Raw genomic sequence first — 22601 nt, 5'->3', positions numbered from 1 at the left:
AATAGTTTTGACCCCATTTCTTTCTGATTTAAGAGCCTAATGAAATCCATTATCTTTAAGCTTTGAAAAAAATCAGTGAAGAAGTTCGTAGCTGGGGTAATGGCAGAGCACACTGGTCTAAGACAAGGGCTGAAAACTAGGAAGAATAATTGGTGATGTAAAACATGTTCCCTATCCTAGCCCCCTCTTTTTTATCTTCAGTTCCTTTCTGTATTTTTCTGCTACTTTACCCTTCTCTCCCTTTCCACCTGCCAGTGTCAGTCAATGTCTCTGCGAAAGACACCCAAGTTGGTTAAATTACTTTTTTCTCCTGGAGTCAAGACTATGAGCTCCCTTCTCCTTTTCCCTCATTTGTCAGGTAGTGGCAGCAAAAAGGTTTAGTCCAAATCAGTGTATAGTGATCGACTTGTCTAAGTGCTCTGATATTTACTGGTAGAGCCCTGTACTAGACGCAGTGCAAGTGGAGAAGACGATGCCTTCATTTTTGCCTGCAAGAAGCCCCCACTCCAATGGAGGGAAACTAACGTGCAAGCAACAAAATCTAATGCAAGGGTGAATCCAACAGATGGGGACACAGAGGGAAAAGCAATTAAATACCAATGAGGAGATGATTTCACTAATCCCTACCAGGAGATTATACTTCAGAGAAATTTTTTTCTAAGAGCACTTAGGAAAATAAGAGTGCAAATTAAGATTTACCGGACGTCATGCAAAGAAATCTTCAACCTCAAAAAGCATTTCTCCTCCCAAATTTTTGCAGGGGGTATGGAGTTGCACAGTACAAATGCCTATTCTTTAGCCCAAAAGGAACTGAATAGATAGAAGACTGGAGTAACTACTTGTAAGTGTTATGTTTCTGCCTGCGGTGCCTTTTATTTGAGAATACTGCTTATTTTTGCCTTTTCTGAGATGCCACAAATGAAGCTGTGCAAATTGACTAGGGTTCCACAGACATGCTAAGCATCCAGGTCTACACAACATAGAACGGGGTGGTGGTGGATATGTCAGTGGTACATTACCGCCCTTCATTTCTTTTTATTATGCAGGAAATTAAGTGAGTTCAGAGAAATGGGGCCTGGGTAGATGACCTAATTAAACATTTTCCTAGGAGGGGGCGAGGAATGCGGAGGGAGACAGGCGCCAATCAGAGACAGCATCGGAGGCTCCTGAGCCCTGACTATAAATATCTGCTTTTCCCCATGTCCTCGGCACCTCTTCCCAAAGTGAGAGTTAGATTCCTGGCCCACAAGCTAAACCTCACCATCCTTTCCCACAGAGCAGTATTCCCTAATGCAATGAGGGGGTTGACGTCACCGACCAGCAGGGGTCTGGGAGTCAGGCACCCTCTGCTTGATTCCTGCTTTCCTTCTCCCAGCTTTAAGAATCACTGAGCTGAGCTTCCTCATCTGGAAAATGGGGACAAGGATGATGAGTATAATAACTAATAATCATAAACCAGGCATTGTGCAAAGGCTTTACATGCATTATTCACTTAATCTTCAGAAATTAAGGTGGTATTAATTATAATTATTACAAGTATAATCCCCCTTTACAGTGAAGAAATTGCAGTTCTGCGAGGAGTTAACTTACCCAACGTTACCCTTCATGCTATTGTAAGAATACCTGCCTAAACAAGGTATTGAAAGGGTTGACGTTAATGTATATAGACACATCAATTAATGCTATTGTCATTACTTTTGATGCTATTGCAGGTGAGCGTGATACTGACTTTGTTGCTTTTCTGTCTTCCCAGATGTTGGGAGTTCAGGGATCTAATAAGCACAGATCATCAACCCATTTATTGGCAAGTCTAAATCATAGTCTTGAGGACATTTTTGAGCACCTAATAACAAAACTGATATACCTTTTAAATACTGAATCATTAAAATATCTGTTGAGGATGAAAGAGAAATCAAGAAAAAAGGGCAAAGGGATTCAGTTCTACCTGAAGTGGTCCCCCTGGCTTATGTTTTTAAAAATTCACATGACAAAATGTAAGGTACACACTGTTCTTACATGTTTCACTTAGATTTTCTAAGTTAAAATAATGTATCATATGCTAACTTTTGACTATTCAAACTGCACTTTTGCTTCATTCTTATCTTTTAACTCATTTTTCATTGCAATGAAATAACTATGACAAATGTTTAAACCTCTGCCATTCTAAGATACCAATCAAATTAAAAAAATAGCAAACATTGGGCGTACACCTGGAGACTCTCCTAAATAAAATACAATTATTATTACATTTCATCACTTCCTTCCCTATTGCCAACTAATATCCCCGTGTCTGAAAGGGTCATTTTCATGCTACACATCTATTTATAATAGTGTGTTCACGATCTTCCTTCCTCCGGCACATTGTCTGTGACCTTGACTTGTTTCTGGGCAGATAAAATAGTGCCATAAACATATGTTTATGAAGCTTCAGACATCTTGTAAGAGATTTTGTAGTTATGAAAAGCAGTAAAGAATGACAAGGACAGTTTATACTATAATACTGCCTGTCAGGAGAAAAATGTCACCCTTACCATAAAGTACCCAGAGGCATAGTTATGAGGTGGCAAAGGGAGTGAATTCCCAGGCACAGTCACGGGAGGGCTGAGGTCAAACGGAGCAGCAGTGGGAAGCGCCTTCTCTCCCCACGGCCGAGTGGAGCCCCGTCCACTCCAGAGCGTCCATGTGATAATCGCATGTCCAAAATGTGGAGCACCAGGGAACGCCCAGGATCGCGGCATTCTTGAAGAGGTGCCAGCAAGAATTTGTGAGGAAATGAGAGATTTTTATGTTTCTGACTTTTCCTAATAGCATCATTATGAAAACTGAAATAATGAATCCTCCTGGGCATCTACTAAGAACATTAAAGGAACTGAAACTTCACAGTTCCCCCATGTTCCTTACCTATAAACATAGACCCATGCAGTCCCCACAGAGCTCCAAATAACTCCTGCCTGAAGGTCTCCTTCCTGTTCACGTGTTTCTCCATAAGATTTGCTAGGATCTCTTTCCTTTTATCTTAACTTTCATCCTTGTGATTCCTGTCTGTCAAGGACAGGAGGTACAAATAAATGGGGCTCCCGATGCCTGCTCAGTTAACCTTGCCCTCCCCCCACTGAAAAGGTCTCCTTTCCCAGGACCAAAAAACAAGTCCCTGTGACCCAGCACTATGTGCTGCTGCAGGGCCCTCTCCATGCAATGGGAGGTTCAGTGTATCCCTAGGCATCCTTCCAGCTCAAACATTCTGCAAGGCTGTAGATGAGAAGAGTCTCAGGAGCAGCCCCAAAGGGCCCTCGTCCTAGTCGTGGGCCCCTTCACGTAGCAACGGGCCTGGCCCGGGCAGCAGCAAGGCCTGGGGCCCGGAGCTTGCCCTCAGCCCTCCTTGGGGCTAACAGTGGCTCCAGAGATGGAGCAGCTTTTTCCCAGGTAATTTTTCTCACCTTACAGAAAAATCATATCTTCCTCACTTTCACTCTCAGTATCATTCACCTGTCAGCACCAACTCCGATCCCAGCTTCTCCACTGTCAATGACCTCTCTGGGCCTCAGTTTCCTCCTCTATAAAAGAAGCTTAGTAGTAATACTGATGGCTGTTGCGAGGACTATAATTAATTAATGTACGGAAGGTGCTTAGAATAGTCCCTGAAACATAGTAGATACCAGGTAACTGCTAACCATCGTGTGTATTATCATTACTGTTAGTAATAGTAGTATTCTCTGTCACCAACACAAGGGATCCCAACACTATTATCTTTTCTTCCTTTATACCAAGTTTGGAGTGACTAGCTCAGATCCGCACTGTAAGAGTCTGTGCTAGGGGTTGGGCTTAACAAAGCCTACTGCCAGTGCTCTGGGACTTTGCCAGAAGGTTGGCATTTTCTCTTGATAGGAGGCACTGTATGGAAAGTGTCCTTGACACCTCTATTGTGTTAATAACTACCAAATGTGACTTAGAATCATAAACGTGTTGGTGACTTGATCCCATGGATTGATGTCATGATTGAAATAGTCAAGGTCATACACAGTGAGATAAAGGCAAACAGCACCAGCACACCAGTCCTGAATCTTCTCCGACTCTTCTGTCATGTGGATGTTGTCAGCATTGCAGAGTCCTACAGAGTGCCTGGATTTGATGAATTAATTCTTCTCTGATAACATTTGTATTTTGAATAACACCCCAGTTTACAGATTGAATCGGGGTGACAACAGTAAATGGCAGAAAAATAACAGTCTAAAAAAATTCCCAAACCAACCCTCTTCCCTCATAAAGAAGTCCAGAGCTGTGGCAAGTAGACTACCACGTCGTTCATCTCTTCCACCCCCTGGGATCCAGCAACGCTAAAAGGCTGTGGTTTTGAAATAATATTTTACCTAAGGTTTTAAAAAAATATAATAGGTCCAATCATTTAAATTCTTTGTGGCCCACAATATCTGACACCGTTACAAGCTCTAAAATGACGGTATAAATTACTGAAGGTTTTATTTTACGGAATTCTATAATTTCAACACATATTATAAACTAATTTATCCTTGTTCACCTCAAATCTAGAAGGACATCCTGGCACTAACGCAAGCAAATGTGGTTGGAATCACTGAAATAGACTGATTTACTTAACACTGTAAAGGAAATCTTCAGGGGGCTGGGGGGCAGATAGGTTCAGAAATGAGTAACTGGAAGATCAGAATAATATTATAACATACAATTTCCTTGGAAATTGATTATACCCTTACTTTGGTGTGTGTGGAGTGGAATAGTCAGAGGACAAAGTCTCCCCAGTGCTAGATTGGTCCAGGGGCAACTCTGTTCTCACCCTATCTTCTCCACCGGAGGGGTCCAGCCATGTGTGTGCGAGTGGGTGGTGAGGGAAGATTGTGTCTTACCACTACCTCAAGTCGGCACACCCAAAACCCAGGAGATTGTACAATCAGTTCAGGTTCATGATGTAATCCCTCCCATACAGTGATGCAATCCATCCTGTACAACATCCAAAGTATGGTGAGGAATTGAGAGTGGCATCCCCAGACTAGTTAACTCATTCCTAGGTACTAACTAGCTGAGTGGGGGCTCAATCTCAGGCTTTCAGGAGCCACATACATCCATGCCAACAGTGGTCAGTGAGTGACTTACTCCCTGCCATTCTCTTCCATACTTTCTCTCCTCTTGTCTCTAGTTCCTCTCTCCCTGAAGTTTCCACTCATCGGGGGTCCTGGCCACCAGAATGCATTTTTTTACTTACACTCATCATCTTCCCCACATGGTTCTTCTGCTAGATAGGGAAGATTCAGATGTCTGTGGGTGGAGGAGGTAGGGGAAGAGTTCCTCACAATGATCTGGTCTCTGGGGGACACCACCTTAGATTGCAAAGGTTAATCTCTGGCTAGTATAGTTGTCCTACCTTATCAATCTAAAAGAGGGTCAGCCTCTTTCCCAGCTAGGAGTTATATTTCAAAAAGCTGCCTTCAATTTCTATACTACTCTAGATAAAGCAGCTGCCCCAGCCTCCTCTGTTCTATTAATTAGATCTACTTTATTCTTGGCATTGAACAGTGGGTAAAATTTGTATTAACTTTTTTACATACTAATTGTCTCTCCCCCTTACCCCCCTGACAACCACACTAGAATGTAAGTTCTCCTAGGATAGTCCCAGTTGTGTATCCAGTTCCTATGAAGGTGCCTGTCATAAGGAAATCAAGTTCCAAACCTGCATTTCCAAATGCGTACTGGTGTATCACGTGGGCATCTCAATTACAGCTTGGACAAAACTGAATTCTGGAAAGATGTTCCCAGAAAACCCACTCTTCCTCCCATATTTTCTGCCATCTAGAAAATTCAGTCCTCATTGAATTAACTTCTCCCTGATTCCCCTGTCTCCAATTCCCCACATTCCTATTCTCCTCCACCATTCCCCCTTCCTTCCCCTATGCCCATCTCACCTCCCCACATCTAAACAGCTTCCAACTCACTCCAATCTTCTCCTCGATCATCCTCTTTCCCACCTGTAAGGGTTACCTCTCCTGTGAAGCCTTTTCCTTGCCACTAAAATTAATAGCTTTGATTTCTGTGCTTCATGTCTTTGGGCTCCTCAGTGCTTTTAGGTCCTTTTAGGGTTTCACACTTTTTTGAGATCTGTTAAAAATCATGGGCCCAAGAAAATCCATAAGTACTCAAACTTTTATATAAAATGTCAGCACTCTATATTTTAAAACCTTTACTGTAACATGCATAATGATTATTATGTTATGCTTACATACCTACCTGTCTCCCTCACTAGAATGTAAAAAGTCCTAAGACAAGTTTGTATCATGTGTTTTTAAACCCCGTTATGTGTATCATTGTGCTTAGTACATACAGGCACTAAAAAAACATCAACTGACTGTCTACTGAGATATTTAGGTGTCAGGTTAACACAGCATCTTCCAAACATCAGTCATTTGAATAATACCCTCACAATTTTTGCCATATCTGCTGCAACCTGTCCTTTTATTTACTTACCATTTGTGTAGACAGTATGTAAAATCTTTACCGAAGATTCCTCCCATCCCTGAACACATGTGCCATTCACCTCCCAAAAAGATGTGGAGTCTATTTCTCTCCCCTTGAATCTGGACTTGTCCTGTCACTTGCTGTGACCAATAAAATGTGGCAGAAGTGATGCTTTGTGACTTCCAGATCTAGGCCCTAACAGACTTTGCAGTTTTCTTTTTTTACTCTCTTGGGATCCAGCCATGATGGTTTAACAACAACAAAACCTACGCCAGACTACTGAGCGATGAGAGACCACGGCGGGAGAGACACTTAGCCAGCTGCAGCCACTCTGGCCACCCAAGCTGGGTTGCCAAGTAGATGAATATCTTAGCTCATTCATGCTGCTGTAACAAAATATCTTAGATTGAGTAATTTGTTAATAACAAGAGAAATTTATTTCTCACAGTTCTGAAGGCTGGGAAGCCCAAGATCAAGGTGCCAGCAGATTCCGTGCCTGGTGAGGGCTTGCTCTGCTTCATAGATGGTGATTCTTGCGGCATCCTCACATGCAGGAGGGCAAACAGCTCAAACCTCTTTTATAAGGACACTAATACCACTCATGAAGACAGAGTCTTCATGAACTAATCAACTCCTAAAGATTCCACCTCTTGATATTATCACATGGGGTCTTAGGTTCCAAAATACGAATTTTGGAGGTTACCAACATTCAGACCACAGCAACAAGTAAAATTACCTTGGTCCTGTCAGCCCTGGCCAAACTCTCAAGGCACAGGAAAGACCCCAGCAGACATCACGTAGGGAAGCAGAATTGCCTGGCTGAGCCCAGCCAACCCACAGAATCCTAGTAAATCGTTGTTTTCTAAGCCACTGTGTTTGGGGGATATTTGTTACACAGCAATAGGTAACCAATGTGCTGCTTTTCTGTAAGTCAATTGTTTATTTTTTACTTGAGTCTATGTTAGAAGAAAATTTTTGTTCCCTCCATGAATAGGAAATTATTATCACTAGTCAGAAAACTAAACACAATGAAAGAAGAAACAAAGCAACGTTATTCATTTCTAGCCAGATACTGCTGCCTGCAGAAGCCTTTCTCTTAGTTCCAAAGGAAGATCTCCAAATGTCAGAGAGGTATTAACCACATACCAGAACTAAACTGGTACTCTCTCCTTGGGTACAAGCTGAGCTGAAAGAAAATGGAACAGAAATAACGTGCTCACTCTGAAATTTAATAGTATTTAATGCTGTCTATCACCAAAAATCATTATCTTGTATAATAATACAGGAAGTAAACAGCTGTGGCAAAAATTGTGAGGGTGGTACTCAAATAACTGACATTTGGAAGATCCTGCCTTAAACCAACACCTGAACACTGAGGCTACCAACATTTTTACTACCTTCTATGCATCAGTCACAATGTTAAATAGAAAGGGGTTTGGATAAAAGACAAAACATAATGCAATCCTGTCCTAGAAGTGCTTATATTCTAGTGAAGGAGACAAGAATATAAATAAAAAGTTATAACACATTAACCACGGTAAATGTAACTGTACAAGGTTTGAAACACAAAGCCCATGGAGTCAGATACCAAATCCCTGATATTCTGTTCAAAAGTTTGAGGATACACAGATATTTCTGAGCCTGTAACTTTCATCACATTCTCAAACGATTCCATTGGAACACATACCAGAACTTAGGAGACAATACATTGATTAATGTATAGTATTGTTCTTGGATTATTTCTTTTTTAATTAATTTTTTTATATATTTTTAGAGACAAGGCCTTGCTCTGGCACAATCATAGTGCACTGAAGCCTCAAACTCCTGGGCTCAAGCGATCCTCCTGCCTTAGACTCTACTAGCTGGGACTATAGGTGTGTACCACCACATCTGGCTAATTTTTCTTATTTTTTATATAGACATGGTCTTGCTATGTTGCCCAGGCTTGTCTCAAACTCCTGCCCTCAAGCGATCCTCCTGCCTCCTCCTCCCAAAGTGCTGGGATTACAAGCACAAGCCACTGTGGCCAGCGTTATTTCTCTCTCAAGACTTTTCTAGATTTCCTGAACATTCTTTTTCAGTTTTTCACTTTGGAATCACAACTCTGGCCTCTTCTTTCCTCTTTATGGTTTTATAATTTTCTCACATAGCTATATGAAAGTTCTCTTACATTCCCTGATAGCCAAACTCTCCTAAATATCTCTACCACATTTTAACCTCTTTGAAGCTAGAGAAATGTCATCTAGCTTCCTGCCTTCTATTATCAATAAACATCTGTTAAATGAAGAAAAAAACCTTCCGGAATTCATACAGGAAGTTTTTCTGCTGTCTAGGACTGATTAAAAATGTTTTCCATTGCTCAGACCGAACACTGAATGTGTATTTCATCTGAAATAATGAAATATTTGGAAAAAGGCACCAAGTTCTCCCTGCAATGTGTTCTATGTGTATATTCATAAATGTCTGTCTGGACTGGCATTTTATGCCTATGCCTGTTTAGGTCAATGCTGAATATTTTAAATGGCATGGGGACTGTGTTTATTTACATACTGCATAAAGCAGCCATTGCGGTATTATTCACACATGGGGCCCCTGGGCCTCTCCTGAGCATGCAAGTGCTGCTGTTGACATTTATGCTCTTCTCAGTGTTTCTCCTTTTATCCTGTGCCTCCAACATAGCAATTTTATTTCTCTCTGGAACTTAAATTCAGTGAAAAATACAGGCCTCTAAAATTTGAGTACTTGCATCAGAATTTTTTTTTTTTTATTTTTTAGCTATGCTGTGAACTGAATGAGCTGAAGCCTCCTCTGTTCAAAGTTCTTGAAGTTTCAACATTTAAATTTATTCTAAAATAGTTTTTGCATGAAAAACCAAGAAAGGGAGGATTGTGGTTTGTACCTTGGCATGGGATTTTATATGAGTGGGATAGAAACAGAGTGGTGTTGAAGCTGTCTGCAGGATTTACTGGCACTGACTGGGGCAGGAGTGGCCCAGGATCCAAACAAGCCCATAATTCATATGACTAATTCTAGCTTTTGCCTAATCCTCCACCCCACCCCCACCCCACCCCACACACAATCAACATATATGGAAATGTTAATAAAGTCATCATCTCGTTCTTTTCCAAATGACTGACTCTCCTCACACCCATGCCTGAGCACTTCCAGAAAGGAAGGGGGCCTCGGGGATGAGTGAGAACCCCTGCAAAACTTTCTGGAAGGTGATAGAACTAAACATCTCTCATTTTGAGGTATTTTCTAGTAGGTGTGCTTCTGAGCCATGGGAGCATCAGTGTGACAGCTCTGAAAATATTTTATGTATACACACTCAAACACTCTAAAACTTCATTTTTTCTAAATACTTTTTAACCTAAACTTTAGTTTTTAAGGCATGTTTAAGTATCATCTAAATATCCTCCCTGGTTAAATAAGTCCTATTTCAATACTTGAAATACTCTTTTCATCCATCTATACCTCTGGATCTTTTTAATAACACCTCATTATAATTAGGAATTCAGACCAATGAACCATGACATGACATGATAGTCTACAAAGACTTAATACACACTATGTATGTGTAATAGAAAACATCTGCCACTTGGAATGTACAGCTCACCTAAGATAAAGTAGTAGATTTTGAGAAAAATGCATCAGAATAGAGTAACTGCCCAACGCATGCCAAAGCTACCTCCAGTGGCCCACGTAATGATTGTAGTAACAGCCCATGGAGTAGCAGGGAGAGTTGTTTTCAGGCAAAACTTCACACCTTTAATCTGAGAGCTCCTTCCAAAAGAAAACAAAGCAGTTGTGTGTGTGCCACACATGTGTGTTTTCCTGTTTTGAGGGTAGAAAATTCTAGAAGTAGATGGTAGATGGTGCCTGAGATACCAACATAGACAACTGAAGAAGGTGGAGTGGATATGGAGAGGGTTAGACTAGAGATCCTAGAATGACCTTCTTCCAAGTTCAAAGTCTCTGATTAGGGGCAATTGAATGAGCACATAAACCCTGCTTCTTCCCAGATCTACAGAGCAAAAGGGGAAAATGGAGTGTTAACTGGAAGGTAGTCGGAGGATGCAGGGAGGAAAGTGCCATCAGAGTGCAGTCCCTCAAAGGCTGTGGCAAGAGGAGGAGGCTCCCTTATGCTCTAAGCCCCTACTTGAGCATATGGGGCTCATATGCTCATACTTGAGCATAATGGGGCAACAAGGCCATCTGCATCTTGCACATACCTGGAGCTTCCCTCCATCTGGTAAAGGCACCCCTGCACACCTGAATGGACTGTGCATTCACACAGTCATCCCCAAGGTAGGGGGGGTTCCAGTGTAGACAAGATCAGGAGAAACACACTGAATTTCAGAGGCTTTGGAAGTAAAATGTCCCTTCCCTGCCTCCTTGGTCCAACCTGGTAACAGTATGGAAAAACTCAGAAACAGTCATAACATCTGGGTTCAGTTCCCTGTTCTATCATTTATCAGTGTGTGGCCTTATGTTAATGATCAAACCGGTTTGAGCCCAAGGTTTCTTTCTTTTTTTTTTTTTTTATTTCATCTTATTATTATGGGGGATACAGAATTTCAGGTTACATACGTTGCCCATGTACCACCTGTCCCCCCAAGTCAGAGCTCCAGGCGTGTCTGTTCCCCAGATAGTGCGCGTTGCACCCATCAGGTAGGTATATATCCCTCCCTTCCCCACCCCCCCTTCCCGAGTCAGCACCTTCAAGCGTGACCATTCCCCAAACAGTGCGCAATGCACTCATTATGTAGGCATACCCCCATCCCCTCCCCCCACCCCCCACCTCAGTCTGATATCCGATTGGTATCGTTCCCAGATGTGTATTTAGGTGATGATCAGGGAAACCAATTTTCTGGTGAGTACATGTGATGCTTGTTTTTCCATTCTTGGGATACTTCACTTAATATAATGGGCTCCAACTCTCTCCAGGAGAACCATAGAGATGTCGTATCTTCATTATTTCTTATAGCTGAGTAATATTCCACGGTATACATATACCACAGCTTACTAATCCAATCATGTATTGATGGGCATTTGGGTTGTTTCCACATCTTTGCTATTGTGAATTGTGCTGCTATAAACATTCGGGTACATGTGTCTTTGTTATAGAATGACCTTTTTTCCTTTGGGTATATGCCCAGTAATGGGATTGCTGGGTCAAATGGCAGGTCTACTTGAATCTGTTTAAGATACCTCCATAATGCTTTCCACAGGGGTTGCACTAGTTTGCAGTCCCACCAGCAGTGTATGAGTGTTCCTGTCTCTCCACATCCACGCCAACATGTGTTGTTTTGGGATTTTTTGATAAAGGCCATTCTCACTGGGGTTAAGTGATATCTCATTGTGGTTTTGATTTGCATTTCTCTGATGATTAGGGATGTTGAGCATTTTTTCATATGTTTGTTAGCCATTCTTATATCTTCTTTTGAGAAATTTCTATTCATGTCATTTGCCCACTTTTTGATAGGGTTGTTTGATTTTTTCTTGCTGATTTTCCTGAGTTCTAAATAGATTCTTGTTATCAGTCCTTTATCTGATGTGTAGTATGCAAAAATTTTTTCCCATTCTGTAGGTGGTCTGTTTATTCTCGTGACTGTTTCTTTGGCTGTGCAGAAGCTTTTTAATTTAATCAGGTCCCATTCATTTATTTTTGTTGCTGCTGTGATTGCCTTAGGGGTCTTCTTCATAAATTCTTTGCCTAGGCCAATGTCTGTAAGAGTCTTTCCTACATTTTCTTCTAAAATTCTAATTGTATCACACCTAAGGTTTAAGTCTGTTATACACCGTGATTTGATTTTTGTGAGAGGTGAAAGCTGTGGGTCCTGTTTCAGTCTTCTACAAGTGGCTAACCAATTCTCCCAGCAGCATTTATTGAATAGGGATTCTTGTCCCCAGAGTATATTCTTTCCTGCTTTGCCAAAAATTAGGTGTCTATATGAGGATGGTTCTATATTTGGATTTTCTGTTGGGTTCCACTGGTCTGTGTCCCTGTACTTGTGCCAGTACCAGGCTGTTTTAAGAACCACAGCCTTGTAGTATAGTTTGAGGGCTGGCAAATTAATACCTCCCATTTTGTTTTTATTGCTTAAAATTGAATGCAATGCTTACTTTACCAAAAGAAAGTGGTGAGGACAAGAACAGGACTGGGAAGAGTGCGTGTCTCTCGCCCCCACAGGGGCAAGGCAGAGGGTTGGCCTTTCCCACAGTGCTCCGGTGCACAGGGCACAAGAACGGCAGTCTGCACCTTCACTCGTCAGATGTACTGCCAGTGAGAGGCCAGCTGAACCACCTGGCTCACTGCCTGAGCTCCTGTGCTTCCACCCAGGTACGTGTCTCTGTGCCCAAACACCCAACCTCTCTCCTACAGCCATGGCTGGACAGCTCAGGCTCCTAAGACCCAGCCTGCTACTTGTTGCCCCAGCAATCAAGCACTCACTCTTGCATCATCAAGTTGTTATTTTCTACTGGACCATTCCCAACACACAAATGTGCTATCATAATTTATTCCATTTAAAAGGAAAAAAAATCTATCTTGGTCCCTCCTCCAGCTATCACTCCATTTCTCTTCCTTTTTAGAGTAAAACTCCTCTAAAGAGTAGCCTCTACTCTGCCTCTAGTCCAGCTCCTCCCACTCCTTCTGGAATCCTTTTCAAACAGCTTTCACCCTCATGACTTCATCAAAATAGTTCTTGTGGAAGCCACCACTGACCTCCACAGAGCTACATCTGAGAGTCAGTTCTTGCCTTCCTCTTCCTCACCCTGTCAGCAGCACTCGGCACACTTGATCACTCCCTCTTTCTTAAAATACTTGATTCACGTCAGACTGTTCACAACCTGAGAATGGTGTCCCATCTCACTCGGAAAAAAAGCCAAAGCCTTAGAATGGCTTAAAAGGCTTTCTTTGATTCTTCTTCTAGGAATGCTCTTCCTCCAGATAACCACAGCACTCTCTCAACTCTATGAACTCAAATATTACCTTATCAGTCTGTGGGTCTTTCCTCGACATCCAATATAAAGTAACTACCTCCCTAGGTTCCTGTGTCCCTTACCAAGAGCTTCATACTATAATCTACATTATGAGATTACAGGTTACTTGTTTTATATAAGCTGGGTTTGTTCAGTGCCATATCCCCAGCACCTATCTGGCACATAGTAGGGATTTAGGTATTTATGGAGTGATCGAGTGAACCCTAAGCCCTGGGAACTGAACAGAGACTGTGCACATAACCAGCCTTCAATGTTTGGTCCAGAGAGGCAGACTTTGTCAGAATGCAAGTGGAGCTGGGGACATGCTGTACACCCTGTTTATACTGGGCTGGAAAGACCTATCCTTGTTCAAGGGTGAGGGAGAACAAAACCAACATGATACCTCTGAAAAGGTTCCACAGTACCAAAGAAATTTTTTTTTTTTTTTTTTTTTTTTTTTTGAGACAGAGTCTCACTCTGTTGCCCAGGCTAGAGTGAGTGCTGTGGCGTCAGCCTAGCTCACAGCAACTTCAAACTCCTGAGCTCAAGCGATCCTCCTGTCTCAGCCTCTCAAGTAGCTGGGACTACAGGCATGCACCACAATGCCCGGCTAATTTTTTCTATATATTTTAGCTGTCCATATAATTTCTTTCTATTTTTAGTAGAGACGGGGTCTCGCTCTTGCTCAGGCTGGTCTCGAACTCCTGAGCTCAAACTATCCGCCCACCTCGGCCTCCCAGAGTGCTAGGATTACAGGCGTGAGCCACCACGCCCAGCCCAAGAAATTTTTGAATAACATTTGTTTGGTGTCCTAAACAGAGATGTATGAAAACACAATCTCTATGAAATAAGATGAAGGAAATTCAAGAATGAATAGGCTAGGTTCTACTGCAGTCCCCAACCCCAGGACCATGGGCTGGTACCAGTCTGTGGCCTATTAGGAAAACACGGCCCTTCATCACTGCCTGAGCTCCGCCTCCCCACCCCACCTCCCCACCTCCCAACCCCATGCCGTCTGTGGAAAAACTGTCTTCCATGAAACCGGTCCTTGGTGCCAAAAAGGTTGGGGACCACTGTAAGATCAAAGGAGGAAGAACACAAAGCCACTGGAATAAGAAAAAAAAAAATGCAAAGAAACACAACATGCCATAGCAGAATTAAAGTACTCCTTTAAAACAATAAAGATCACAGTTAGTACTACAGAAAATCAATTATGATGCAGATAGATAACTTGAGTAGCTCCTCTACAATGTAGCATACATATGAAAGAAATGCATAAGCAAGACTAAAAGAAATGTTCCAATATATTAACAATGTTAGCCCGTGATTTTTCTCTTGTTCCTATATATTTTTTCTACTTTTAAACTCTTAGTAATATATATGAATGATAATAATACGGAAAAAAGGAAAGTAAAAACTTTAAATATATATCTTAAACTGGGTGTTCATAGTCTTTTTTTTCCCCCCCAGAGGACAGGAAATAGTCCATTGTTCCCCTACAGCCCAGCAATGCTACTCCTCCCCTCAGCAATCAACTACCTAATTCAGAAGTTTCCACAAAACTTACTCTATCAGAAATAATTGCAGGATTTGGCTTTTTTAATATGACTAGATCTAAGGAAGTTCCCAAAATGTTGGGTAAAATTAGGAGCACTGAGAAACAAGCATGAAACCAAGAACACCGTTTTCTTCACATTTCTCTACCTTGCACAGTGATGGGGGCACAATCATTTTGTTTAAATGCTTGTTAGGATGGAGAGTGTCAATGTCCACCTAAAAGTATACATTTAGAGTAAGGGATACAAAAATGTTCTTAGGCTACTGAGCCTACAGTTCTGATGGGAAATCTGCCTCACGATGCTACAGCCCTAATGTGGTGGCCTTGGCTGCTTTGGGCATGCTTCCAAGACTGCAGTTAGGGATTTTAAACCTCAATTGGCTCTGCTAGTATGCAATATTATTTCTTTCCCTCCTCCCCCAAATTTGCAAGCTCATTTCTTCTTAAATTCTCCATGACATGATGCATGAATGCATTTTATTTCCTCAATGGAAATGTAGATGCTGTATAGCTGTGAGACTTGAAATCACCAGGTGGTACTTGGAAGCAGGAACTAAGATGTTGTTACCAGGGTAACCACACATTCTACCAGCTACGGGAAGAGCTGCCATGTTTTCTATGCTCTAGGGAATATATGTTATTTTAAAAATGGCTTAGTGCATAGGAATATTTACTATTTAAAAAGAATACCCATTTCTTCACAAACCAGTGAAATATTTTTTGATTACTCATATGCCTGAAAAAGACATTTAATCTTTTCAGGGCATTAGGTCTCATCTTTCTTTGCCAACAGAATTGTAAAGATCCAGCAATAACTAATATTTTATGTGACCCACAATATAGTGATACATTTCATTTTACACATTAGTTAGATTCACTTTAAATATGCAATTAGAGCTTACTATTTAAAGAAGATTCATTTTGAATTCTGTAAGGAAATACACTTACAGAATGTATTCAATTCATTGGTTATGAAAATCCTTATTTCTGTTTGCAGTAGAATTTGAGATACAAAGGCTAATCATCTGAGATCCCCAAAGTTCCACTGGAGTTAGGGTGGTTTGGGATCACACTGGCATGAAAGAAGCAGTCTCACAACACCCAGAACAAAGCAAAAAGAAGCCTATGACACCAATACCTTTCTTTCCATCTTTCCTTCCTTCCTTCCTTTCTTCCTACCTTCCTTCCTTCCTTCTTTTAACATCTATTTGCTGAGCTCTTACTTGGCCCTAGGAACTGTGGCAGATGCTGTGAGAGTTTCTGTAGGGATTAGACCCAGCAATAGAGGTGCAGGTAATGTGATAGGCTCAAAATCTATGTACTAGATTTTATTTAATTGTCTTGCAAAGTGGTAGTACCAGTGAAATTCTCCCATGAGCAGTGTGTAAGATTTCTCTTTGCTCTACTTCTTCTCTAATACTTGGTCTCTGGTGGATGTAAAATCCCACTTTCTGATGGTTTTAATTTTGCATTTCCCTGATCACTATGTTCACATAGTTATTGGCCATTCAGTTTTCTTTTCTGTCCACTGCTTGTTCATATATCCTTTACCCATTTTTCTACTGGGTTGTCTTTTTTCCATTGATTTATAAGGATTCTTTATATACCTCGTGTATACAAAATTTTATATGTTTAAACCTCTTTCTCACTCACTTGTCTTTTCACTTGTTTAGGTGTCTTTTAATTACAGAAATTTCTAAATTTAACATAGTCAAGTTTATTTATGTTTTTCTATATACTTTATATTTTTTGTACATTAAGAAATCCTTCCATGTCCCAAAGTCAGAAAATATTTCCTTATAGATGTTTAAAAATTTTTCTTTTCACATTTAGGCCTTCAGTCTACCTGTGATTGATTTTTGTGTGTGGTGTGATATAGGTATATAATTTTATTTTTTCCTGTATGAATAATCAGTTATACCAGAATCCTTACTGAGTAATCAAACTCTTCCCCTGTATTGCCTCTCACATATGTGTGTATATATATCAGGTTTCCATATAGGTATGTCTGTTTCCTAACTGTTCCTTTTCTTCTACCAGGAAGGCATATGTCTATGCCTTTGTCATCACTGCCCTGCCTTGATGACTATGGCTTCTTAAGTCTTGACATCTATTAAGGTAAAAAATCTCTACCTTGTTCTTCCTCAAAATTATCTCAACTATTTTTGGCCCTTTGCTCTTCTGTGTAAAATTTAGACTAGGTTTATTGAACTGCTACTATTATCATGTCTCTTTTATGCTATAGATTATGCAGCTGGATTTTTACACACAAAGGTTAATCAGAAAATACATAATCTGTTCACTGGGAGCTTAGCTGCTAAGTTGCATACACAAATAAATTCCAAAAATGCCATATCCTCAAATCATATCCAAAAAATGACTGCTGTATGACTTTGGCTGATTATGAATATTGACAGACTTTGGGTATTTCCTTGGTAAGAGACTTGTCCATTGCATTCTGCCTTGTATAATCCCACCATCAGCAATCAGTGGTTAATAATTCTTACCCCTCCTGATCAGTGTCAGTAGCTGACAGCAGCTTTGAAAGTTTCTGAAGACACAGGAGGAAGCCCACCACTGGCTGGCTGGCTGGTGAGATTAAAAAATGTCCTGCCTCATCTACACTGTTCCCCTGGTACCTCCAAGCTGTCTGCCCCTCAGAGCCCTCAACATTAACCACACTTTTGGGATATGATAGGAATTACATTAGTCTTTGCACATCTTCAGGCCTGTCACTGCCATAATAGCAAAGGTAGGATTCTTGCAGAGCTAGGACAATGTTATATGGATCTTCATATTCCTCTCATAGGTCTACTACATAACAGCATTCAGAAATAACCTTTCAAAATTACAACAATTTAGAGCCACAATAGCTATTTCTATCTTCATCAAATTCTAGGTATAAATTTTGAACATATTTTATGTATCTAACATAAAGTGCAGGGTACTTTGCATATATTATTTCAGATGATACACAACATAGATAATATAATCTCAAATTTACAGGTGAGGAGACTGAAAATCGGAGAAGTTATGTGGATTGCCTAAGAAAGGCATAGTAACTAGCAATAATGGTAGGGTGAAGATTCAATTCCAGATCTTTTCAGATTCCAATGTCCTTGCTCCTTCTATAATACCACTTCAGACTATGTCAACACCTTTCCAGTTTAAAACAATAAACATAATGTGACTATTTATTGCATTTATGGATTCTGCATTTAGGGATACTTTACAGCCATTTGCCCATATGGTGAACAATTCAGTCATTTCTTGGAAATGTATTAAATGCCTATGATATGCTAGGCACTATTCTTAAAGGTGCCTCAAAATTAAGCTGAGTGTCAACACACCCTGAAAAAAAGTTAGAAAAAGTGCTCTTCTGTGTAAAATTTGTATGAACATATGATAAGCAAAACAAAACAAAAATTTAAGGTTTTCTGACTGATTACTTTGAAAGGCTGCAGATATGCTAACTACTGTTAATTTTACTTAAGCATTGTTAATTCTTTTTTTTTTTTTTTTTTTGTCTAGCCTGAGTTGAAAACGCTAAGAAGTTTTAACTATTTCAAAAGATTCTCTAAATAAGTTGGGAAAAATTCACAGGTACCTACTAACGTAGATATTTTCCAATTTAAGCCACACCACGGGTACTATGCTACACATAATTAAGCAAACAAAGGATGTTTAAAAATTTGGGTATTGGCTAATCCCGTGGAAGGGGAAGGGGTAAGTCTTTTTTTTAATCAATAAGAGGTAAAATGTCTGGTTCTCTTCCTATATCCTTTGGGTAGCACAGTGTAAGGATCTCTGAGCTTTAGTTTTCTAGTTTGTAAAAACGGAGTAAATCATAATAGTTATCTCAACAGATCATGATGATTAAATGTGTAATCCATTTGAAAAGTGTTTTAAAGACAGCAATGTGTTGAGTGCATGTTACTTATTATTAGATAAAATTTTGATAATCAAAACAACTAGAGCTATATGTTTCTAGAGCTATTTGTATACCACGAATGAGCTAAAAAGCAGAGTTCCTACTCATTTCAGATTGGAAAAGACTCAGGGACGGATACAGAAATGGAAATGAAAGATTTCTAAGCAAAAAGAAATAAGAACAGAACAACAGAAGTTATTTGAAGTCTCCCTAAGAATGAGAATAAATATACTTCAGGCAATAAAACTTCTTAGTGCCTTCTTACAGGTGGCATTCTCTTTGTAGGGACCAGTAGAGTTATTATTTAATACTTGATCTGCATCTTCCAAAGTTTAGGACCACTGAAACTATAACAGAAGAATCAGGGGAGGTAATGTCAGGGAATCAAGACTTTTTTGCTGTGTTTGGTTGAAGTCCAAATTTTAATGTGATTTTAATCTATTGCATGTCCAATGAGGAATTTAACTGTGATAATACCAAAAAGAAATATCGGACGAGAAACAAGAGAAGCCAAAACCCACAAATCTCATGAGGCCACTACTGACATGATTCTATATCAATAGACTCTGATTGGTTTTCAGCCAGGGCCTTTTCCCAGCACTCTGTCTTTCAGTTATTGCTTGCAAACCATTGGAAATAAAATGTATCATCTTAAACTGTAAGAGCATGTCCAAAAAAAGTAGCAATGGCATTGCAGAAATATGATTTATAGCCAAAAGGATCTGATATTCTGGTGCCTTTCTCCTTGTTTTTAGACTCCTCTAAAATTCAGCAGGACTTTAACCCTAAATTAAGTGGCTTAATAAAACCTCTGATAAAAAACATTCTTGGACTGTCAGCAAGATGTTTGTGGATTATCCTAAGTACTAATTTGCAATCAACCATTGGATTCAATGACAAAAAAATACCAAACCATCTCTTTCCCTGATCCAACTATTTAAGTAAACTAAGACTGAATAGAATGAACAATATATCTCCTGAGCTAAAGCTTAGGACATAAAATTCAAAGACTTGTCTTCACCACTACCACATTCAATGAGCAGTTGGCGTACTGCACCAAGTCCTGGTGGAAAGGGCAGTGAGGAATGAAATCGATACTGCACTTCACTTATCAAGCCCTGCACCCTGGGATGGAGCTGTGTCAGCTGGAACAAGAGACATTCTAAGTGAAAGGCTCTATAAGGCCAAAAGGCTGTAATAGCGCAAGGCTAATTGTCACAAAAACTGTTGTATAGACTAGTGGGCCCAGCTTGGCTGGCTTAGTAGTGACTCTCTCAATGACTTAGGAAAATCACAACTTTTTAATTTCCTCCAAAGAAGGCCCTTCACATTGTTAAACCACAAATGCTTGTCAATCCACACATAGACTATAGTCCACCTCCTGGTGATGGGTGACACCAAGGGTCCTTATCTCCAATTGGAAATAATATAAACCAATTGTTATGGAATAAGGCCCAGGCCTGAGTCTTTAATCAATGGCATGCATACTCTGCTATACTCTCCTCACCTTCTTGTCCTCCAGCTTTAGCCCCAGTTGGATGGAAGCACTGGAAGACTTTTCACAACAGAGGATTAATCCCTAAGATAATTTTTCTTTCAACTTTAACTAGTTATATGCTGCTTAAGTTGTCACTGGATGTCAGCATCCCTGACATGGCAAAGACAAATTTGAGATTTTTTTTGTTTATTTAAGCTAACATTTGCATGGTGCTTAACTCACGCCAGGCATGGTTCTAAGTGCTTTCTTTACAAGCGCAGACTTGTTAAATCTTCACAAGTTATTACTCATCTTACATTTGTGAAACTGAAGCACACAACTAGTAATAAGCAGAACCAGAAATCAAGCTAAGCAGTCTGGATCCAGAGTCCATCATATATAGACCGCTTTGCTATAGGTGCTACCCCAGTTGCAAAAAAATATATCCCTCTGAAGAATATGTTTTCCAACATTCCCCTCCAATGACTAATGCCTGAGGTTACAGCCTTTGACAAATAAATGCTGTGGTCCTTGAAGCCAGATATAATACCTAAATTTTTAAAAATCTATTTTAGTATCATAGCAAAAGATCATACTTGGATGCAATATTCTCAATTAAATTAAGTAAAGACCAGCTATGAAGGTCTCCATTGTATTCATCAGAAAACATTGCTGCAGACAAATCTGAAATATTTGAAAGCAAAATGAAATGCTCACCCTCAGTTCCCCACCTTCCAGAGCCAAGTGATGCAAAAATCTCATACTCTTAATAATAATCTGAATTATCAGAGAAGGCATTCATCACCTTTTCTCTTCAACTCTTTTTCAAAAATTTTATGTTTACCTTACAAAGCATATGAAGTGAAAAATTTCAAATCTTGTTTTTCTAAAAAAGGGGGGGCAGCTAGGACTTACCCAAGAAGTCTACTCTTTAGAATCACAATGATTATCATTGCAGCTTGATCAATTAGAGGAAGGAAACTGTAGTATTACTTTGTAGATACATGTTCTCCTAACTTTCCTAAATGAAATTTCCAGGACAAAGGAACTTAATGATCATTAAACCAGTGCTCCAAATGAACTTCATTGATGAATGAATCTTTATCAAAGGGGTGTATATGTGTGTGTGGTGTGTGTGTGCATGTGTGCGAGACGGCAAGAACAAGAGAGAATCCATGTGTGTATGTATATTTATGTTTTATATGGTTAAAATAAGTATCCTCTAAATTTAAACATGCTATGAATTATATTCAACTTAGAATCAACTTTATGAAGTAACTAGAAATGACTAATTAACTTCTGGCTTCCCCAAATTTCCGAAAGTAGATTTTAGCCTAATGGGTTAAAAACATAAGTACTAGGTACTTGCTGAGAGCACATCTGGAATCACTTTATTCTAGAACTGTTGTATAATGAGGTGCTAACATAGCCAACTATGGCTCGCCCCCCACTGAATTGTGTGTGTGTGTCCTGGACTTAACCCTCTTGCAGTAGCAAGTTCAAATTCCAGAACAGCTTGTCCAGGGATCATGTTGGCAGGAATGTGCTTGTCTTGGAAACCTATGTACCAAAATATGCTCATCCTTAAGAAAGGCAGATCCTGCAGATAACAGGGACTGACCAATCCGTGTTCTCACTTGTCACAGCACTGCTGGTTCTCATATTCTTACCCTCTTCCCAATATCAAGCCCATATTCTCTTCATCACTGCTTGTGAAACAAAAGGCAATAAGCGGGAAGTTGTAATAAATCCTAACAAAACAGCAAACAGACTAAGACTTTTTGGGAGAGGCTATTTGGGAAGGAGAGGGGCAATTTCACAAGGACATTGAGGAAGAATGTGAATTTACCACAAATTTTATGGTTGTCAATTCACAAGTTTTCCAGTGGGAATAGATTTCTCTAATGGATGAACAATTAGATTTAACAATTTCCATGATATGACATGAGTGGAATGAAGGAGCCCCAGGTTTACCCCCAGTCCTACCACTAACTAGCAGTTCAACTAGCAATAAGTCATTTTCTTTTCTAGCCTCAGATGCATCCATTCATAATATAGAAGTTTAGCCAGATAATCTCTAAAATCCCTTCCAATTTAGAATCTATCTTATGACTCAAAGTTTTTTACTGAACCTCAAATATATACACGAGGTCTGTTTGGAAAGTATCCAG

The sequence above is a fragment of the Eulemur rufifrons genome, chromosome 16 (assembly GCF_041146395.1).
Source record: "Eulemur rufifrons isolate Redbay chromosome 16, OSU_ERuf_1, whole genome shotgun sequence".
Taxonomy (NCBI): Eukaryota; Metazoa; Chordata; class Mammalia; order Primates; family Lemuridae; genus Eulemur; species Eulemur rufifrons.
Note: the sequence above shows the minus strand (reverse complement) of the source record.